At 44.0% G+C, this 6,000-nt stretch overlaps 1 protein-coding gene across 3 annotated transcripts in view; it reads left to right on the top strand.

The window, feature by feature from the left end:
- Nucleotides 1-893: 893 nt before the first annotated feature.
- The window catches only part of SCAF11 (SR-related CTD associated factor 11), a 71,288-nt gene continuing 66,181 nt past the window's right edge, over nt 894-6,000 (top strand). For all 3 annotated transcript variants that reach the window (XM_047064924.1, XM_047064923.1, XM_047064922.1), the window contains exon 1: nt 894-981. The gene's annotated coding sequence lies outside the window, so the exon portion shown is untranslated. The remainder of the gene's footprint in view (nt 982-6,000) is intronic.

Here is a 6,000-nt window from a genome sequence, read left to right as displayed (position 1 = left end):
TCCTCTAATCACAATCAAGTTTTTAATTTTTCGTTGTGGGAATTAAGATAAGGTGATATCCTAGGCTCGATGAGCCACAGGGAGAACCTTTCCCCTAGGCATTTTTTAAATGCCCGCCAGGACGAAAAAAGAGTTGGGTTTACAAATTAGGGACACTTCAACCTCCCTTGTAGGATGTATTTCAGGTGGGCAATGGTGCTGGGTGAAAACTCAATCCACCGCCAAACAACATAATAGCATTCTTCAATATCAGATTACCATAAAGATAGGGTAGCAAAAGCCACGCAAACCATCTCACGTCCAGGTCCCCAAGGGCTTCCTTCATTGTCCACGGCGTCTTAGCCGACTGCGCCGCCAAAGCAGCGCCAACTCGAGCGCCTTACACACTGCGCCTGCGCAGAGTCCGCCGAGTGGGAGGATGACAGCCTGCGGAAGACGTTTCCCAGAAGCCCGCGCCACTCGCTGCCGTCCTCCCGCCCGCTCACAGGCCGCGTGACGTCACTCCGCCCGCCACGTTCCTCGTCGCTAAGGGTGGTTTGCCAGTGCCCCCCAGTGGTCCGGTTGAGCGCTGCAGCGGTACGCGCAGGGCCCAGCAAACGAGTAGGGAGAGGGCTGCGGGTGCTGCTGCCGCCGTCGTCACCGTAGCGCGCCGACATGTGGCGGTGCGGCTGAGCGGAGCGGAGCGAAGGGGGAGAGAGGGGGAGGGCACGCGCGGGGAGGGGAGGGAGGAGGCCAGACAAGGCGGGGGGAGGGGGAGCAGCGGTGGCGCAAGTCGCGCGGAGCAGCGCAGCCCGGGTCCGCTCCTTGCTCCGCCGCCACCTCCCGACCCGGCCGGTAGAGCCGGCGCTCCAGCGGCCCCCGGAACAACTCAAAGCGGACGAAGGAGTCCATGTTGGGGAACTTGGCGTCGTGACGGGGACCTAGGGACCTGCAGTGGGGCCGCCGCCGCCGCCGGAGCAAGCGCCTCGACCTCGGCCTGAGGTAAACACGGGCCGACCCCGGGGGCGGATGGGCTCAGGCGGCTGTCCGGGCGAAGTGGGGGCTGTTACGGGCCGGCGCAGAGCGGAGGAGCGGGCCCGGGGCGACAGGAGGGCGGACAAAGTTTCGGAATCGCGCGCGGCCCAGGCGGCGTTCTGCGCTTGGAGGAAAGTTGGAGCTGCCTCTCGAGGCAGGGGAAGCTGCGGCGGGGAGGGCCCCCCTTCCTTCTCGCTACCCCGCGAGGGAGGCCCCGCTTCGGCCGCCGCCGCCTCACAGTCGACACTCTGTCCCATTTCCTCCTTGTGGCCTACCCGCCTCCCCGCCGCTTCAGCCGGCGAAGCTTGTCCCCTGCCGGGTGCGGGGTCCGGTGGGGGGGGGGTGTTGAGGCTAGAGGTTCCACGACCGAGTCGCCACACAGGCACCCCCTCCCTGCAGTGGAAACGTGTCTGGCTGGGCTTCCGGGCGCTCTCCGACCCCCAAGTTCGCTTTACTTGGAAGACTTTGCTTTTGTCAATAGTGTCCAAGCCCGCTTGTGAAACCAAACTTTACTACGTCGTGACCTCTCAGTGCGCGAATAGGGAAGAGCCGGTGCTGCTAGGCATCGGCGTTTACCCCACGTCCTGAATTTCGAACTGTTTCCCCCCCCCCCCCCGCCCCCACAATTTTTAAACCCTTTTCCTGGGCTGACCACAAAAGGGCCGGATCTAAACTTAGCTTAATGAGTCGCTCCTCGTCTCACCTAGGAATTTTGAACCATCAAAGACGTTTCTTACAGATTGCTGGCTGTCTTCGCACCCATATGCATTTTGAAAAATTGTTTTAAAAGTAAACCCCTGGTTTAAGTAGTTGATGAAAACACTCGGAGATTCAAATGTTGTGAATTGTAAAATACCCCCAGCGTATTTCTGTAGCGTATTTCTGTCAGCGTCTACGAGTTGAGTGATTATCATTAATATTGGATTACGTTTTAATTAACATCTTTTATCATACCAACAGTGAACTGAGATCTTTAAGCAAAACTGATCGAAAAGTTTTTAATGTTTGGCTGGTAGATGCTGATGTTAAATTTTCCCAATTTGTGAATTTTCATTGAATTACGGAAAAAGCATATTAATAGATGTAATTTTCATTTTAAAAGTTAACTCAAACATAAGACTGCTTACCTCAGCAGAATATTGAAGGCAAAACATTCTTAAATAATTGCTGTTTTTGAATTTTATTGGTAATTGTATTAAAATTTCGATAAGAATCAAGTCTCTTTCCAGACCATTGCTTTCTTCTTCCTATATCTTTGGCAGTTAGCTTAATCATCTCACCTCTTTGCTATTGGTTAAGAGCTGCAGTAAAAAGCTTGTGGGACTTTTATTTTTTTGTTGTTTTATTGGGCAGATGAAATTTTGAAATTGTCTTTGGATTTTTTTTGTTTTATTCTCTTAAGGATAATCTGAATCGACTTCGTATTGTGTTTATGCAATATGGGTTTTTAAGTTTGTAATTCTTACTGTAGCTGCCGCTTTTTCTTTGTAATATTTTTCAGTGCTTGCAAATATGTTTATAATCATTCAGTTTTACTTCATTAGATGGTGACCTTTTTACCAGAGAATTTGAGTACATTTTAAGATTTTTGGTGGGCTAAGATTTGGTCGTTTGCTTACTCCTTGTGTACTCACACTGCAAAAACATTGTTCACTATGTCATGAGGGTATAAAACTGTAGAAAAGAATAGAAAATTGTTTGTAAATATGCTGCCTGAAACGTGTCGTGTCATGGAGAAAATCTTAAAGGTGATTTTTGGGATACATCTTTATGTGCTATTATTGGAGTCCATGAGTTAAAATCGAAATTTTTCAGGGGTCACTCAGCTTCCGCATTATTTTTTGGGCACGAGGCAGTGTGGCTACGCATTTTTCCTGAAAAGCTGTGCTATTAACTAGAGATAGGATGAAACAGTGCAGTTACATGATGTTGTTGATTCACCATTAGTAGCATGTTTTAGTAGGAGGAGAGTACAGTATTATACTACTCATTGACTTATTACTGAACTTTTTAGGTACACCAGTGAGAGATGGTTGTAAAACCTAACTAAAGAGACTGGCATATGTAGAGGTAATAAAAAGAGTCAACCTTAGAATAATTTTCATTGGAACTTCCCATTAGGAAGCTCTGCCACCATCTATCCTGGTGTTTTAGTGATGTAGATTGGATCTTGACTTACCTAGCGCAGTGAAATAAAGAGGCTCAAAACCTAAATTGTTAATTATGGTCTCTGTCCGAAAGAATAAGTGAATAGCTTTGCACCTTATCTTGCATCTGAATTGTACTAACTGGTATTAGTACTGAGTAGAGCTCAGAGTTAAAGTCTTGGTGTTCCCAAGATTCATCTTTGTGTTATCATTGTTGTCTTTTTTTAAAGTTGTGACTTTGTTCTTTCTAGTACTTAGGTACATAAAGTTTTACAAATATAAAAACAACACCATCATCTCTCACTTGCAAAATAGTTTCCAAAAGTCTCACTATGACTTCTGTTTACCTATGATGTTTAACACTCAACAGCCAGAGTGATCCTGATGAAACTTGTCAAATCATGTCACTTCTCTTTTCAAATGGCTTCCCTTCTCAGTCATAGTAAAATGCATAGCACTTACGGTCTACCAGGCTCTGAGTGTTTCGCGTCTCCTCTTCCTCTCTGATTTGATTACCTCACTTTGTCCAGTCACCTTCCACTATGCTACTGAGAGTTTTCTCTGACTACTCTGTAAGACAGCAGACCTTCCCATGTTTCCTACCACTTTTTAAGCCAGATTTTCTGCATAACATTTATCAATTTCTAATATACTGTATAATTTATTATCTTAAATTTATTGCATTTCTTCTTCGCTTTAATGCAAGTTCTGTGAGAACAGGGGATTTGTCACTTTGGGTCATTGTTTTGTCCCCAAACACCTGAACAATGCCTGGCACATAGTAGGTGCTTAGTAAATATTTAATAGATTAACCTGCTTTCAGCTGGAGACATTAAAGCAATAAAAATAGTAATTGTGGTTTGAAACTTTATGCAGTCTTTTGCATAAACTGCTGAGTTACTTTTATCCATGATTTACGTTCAGATCAGGGGACATATTTTTAAAGTAGAGGATGACAGAATGTGACCTTGGAACTGATTTATCAGGGTATAGAAGGAACTAAGAATACTTAGCTAAGGGTAGAGTGGTATAACTATCTTACTGTTTAAAATGCTGTCTTTTAGGGGCGCCTGGGTGGCGCAGTCGGTTGAGCGTCCGACTTCAGCCAGGTCACGATCTTGCGGTCCGTGAGTTCGAGCCCCGCGTCGGGCTCTGGGCTGATGGCTCGGAGCCTGGAGCCTGTTTCCGATTCTGTGTCTCCCTCTCTCTCTGCCCCTCGCCCGTTCATGCTCTGTCTCTCTCTGTCCCAAAAATAAAAATAAACGTTGAAAAAAAAAATTTAAAATGCTGTCTTTTAGAAGCCAAATTATACTTATTTTTGGTAGTTACAGAAAGCAGAATTATGATTATGGTGATGGGTTTTGAAAGGGAGGAGAAGCAGCAAGAGTGGATGTGGGAAAATTAGTTAAGACTCTTATAGTAGTGTCCAGAAGAGATGAGGATAGCTTGATTTGGAGGTGGGCAAAAGTGAATGAAATTTGTAGTCACCAGGCCTCTGTTGATGGATCCAAAGTGAGGGAGATAGAAATTTCAGAGGTAAACAGTTGGGTGGAAGGTGATACCACATAAGGACCAAGGTTCTTTTGATTCTGACATACTGTATTTAAGGAACCTCTGGAACTTTCAGATGGAAATCTTTATAGGCAGTTAGATAATATGGTTCTAAATTTCAGAAGAGAGGTATCAGCTGGAAATAGAAAATTGAAGTCATTTATATAAGTAGTTGAAACTATAGGTGGAATTAATTGTCTAAGGGAGAGAATATAACTAGAATGGAATCACAGTGGCCCCTAATATAAAAAGTTTGCGGAAGGAATGTAAGCTCCCAAAGATACTGTGAAGGTCAAAGAAGTATGAGTTGAGTGTGGTATTGTAGAAACCAAAGGAAGAGAGTATTTCAAGGGGAGAGTAATCAGTAGGGTCAAGTGTTGATGAGAGTTGAGTAATGTAAGAGCTTAAGATTTTTCATTGAATTTAACAATATGAAGCTCATTGGCCTTTTTAATAAGCCGGATAGTAAGCTTCTCATTTTCAAACTGATGCTCCTGTAATTGCTTGACGAGATGTAAAAGTACTGATATCAAAGGTTAAGAAATTATCTGCCCACATTACAGAAGATACCTAATGTTTCTCAAATATTTGCTGTGTGCCAGTCACTCTGTTTTAGACATTTTACATAAATTTTCGTTTGATCTTTTCAGTAGCCTTGAAATGTTGGGTGTATTAACCCATTTTACAAAAAGGAGTCTGAAGCTCTAGAGAAGTTTAATGACTTGCTAAGAAATACTCCACTCCATCTGACTCTTGGGCCTTTAGTTACTCATTCTATTAGTTGGCCTCTCAAACTCTAGGTCAGTGCTGTCTAGTAGTAGACTTTTCTGTGATGATAGAAATACTGTGTGTCTGCTGCCAATACAGTAGCTAATGTGGCTGTTGAGCATTTGAAATATGGCCAGTGGGACCGAGGAACAAAATAGTGGTTACCGTATTCGACAGTGGGTATATATAGTGGGTCATTGAGAATCCCATAAATAATAAAGCAGAGTCTTTACTTACAATAAGAAGAGGTGCAAACACATATTCTTCATTTGGAGGGAGTACCATTTTACTTATATGCTAGTTTTAGGTACTATAAATGAATATTGTAGATAATCTTTTTCTTTTTTTAAAACAATTTCAAACTTTCAGAAAAGTTACAAGTAGAATACAAAGAACTTTCTTCCTCTGAACCATTAAGTTGCAGACACCCATCCTGCTTAAGTCCCAAGTACAATACAAAGAAGTTTTTTAAAACCTTTAGCCATTTGAGAGTAAGCTGCAGATGCCTTCTCATTGCCCC

This window comes from Lynx rufus, unplaced genomic scaffold (assembly GCF_022079265.1).
Source record: "Lynx rufus isolate CCGP_SWC_20201006 ecotype Redwood Valley unplaced genomic scaffold, mLynRuf1.p SCAF_7, whole genome shotgun sequence".
NCBI lineage: Eukaryota > Metazoa > Chordata > Mammalia > Carnivora > Felidae > Lynx > Lynx rufus.
Note: the sequence above shows the minus strand (reverse complement) of the source record. Positions and strands in the feature narration are given on the sequence as shown.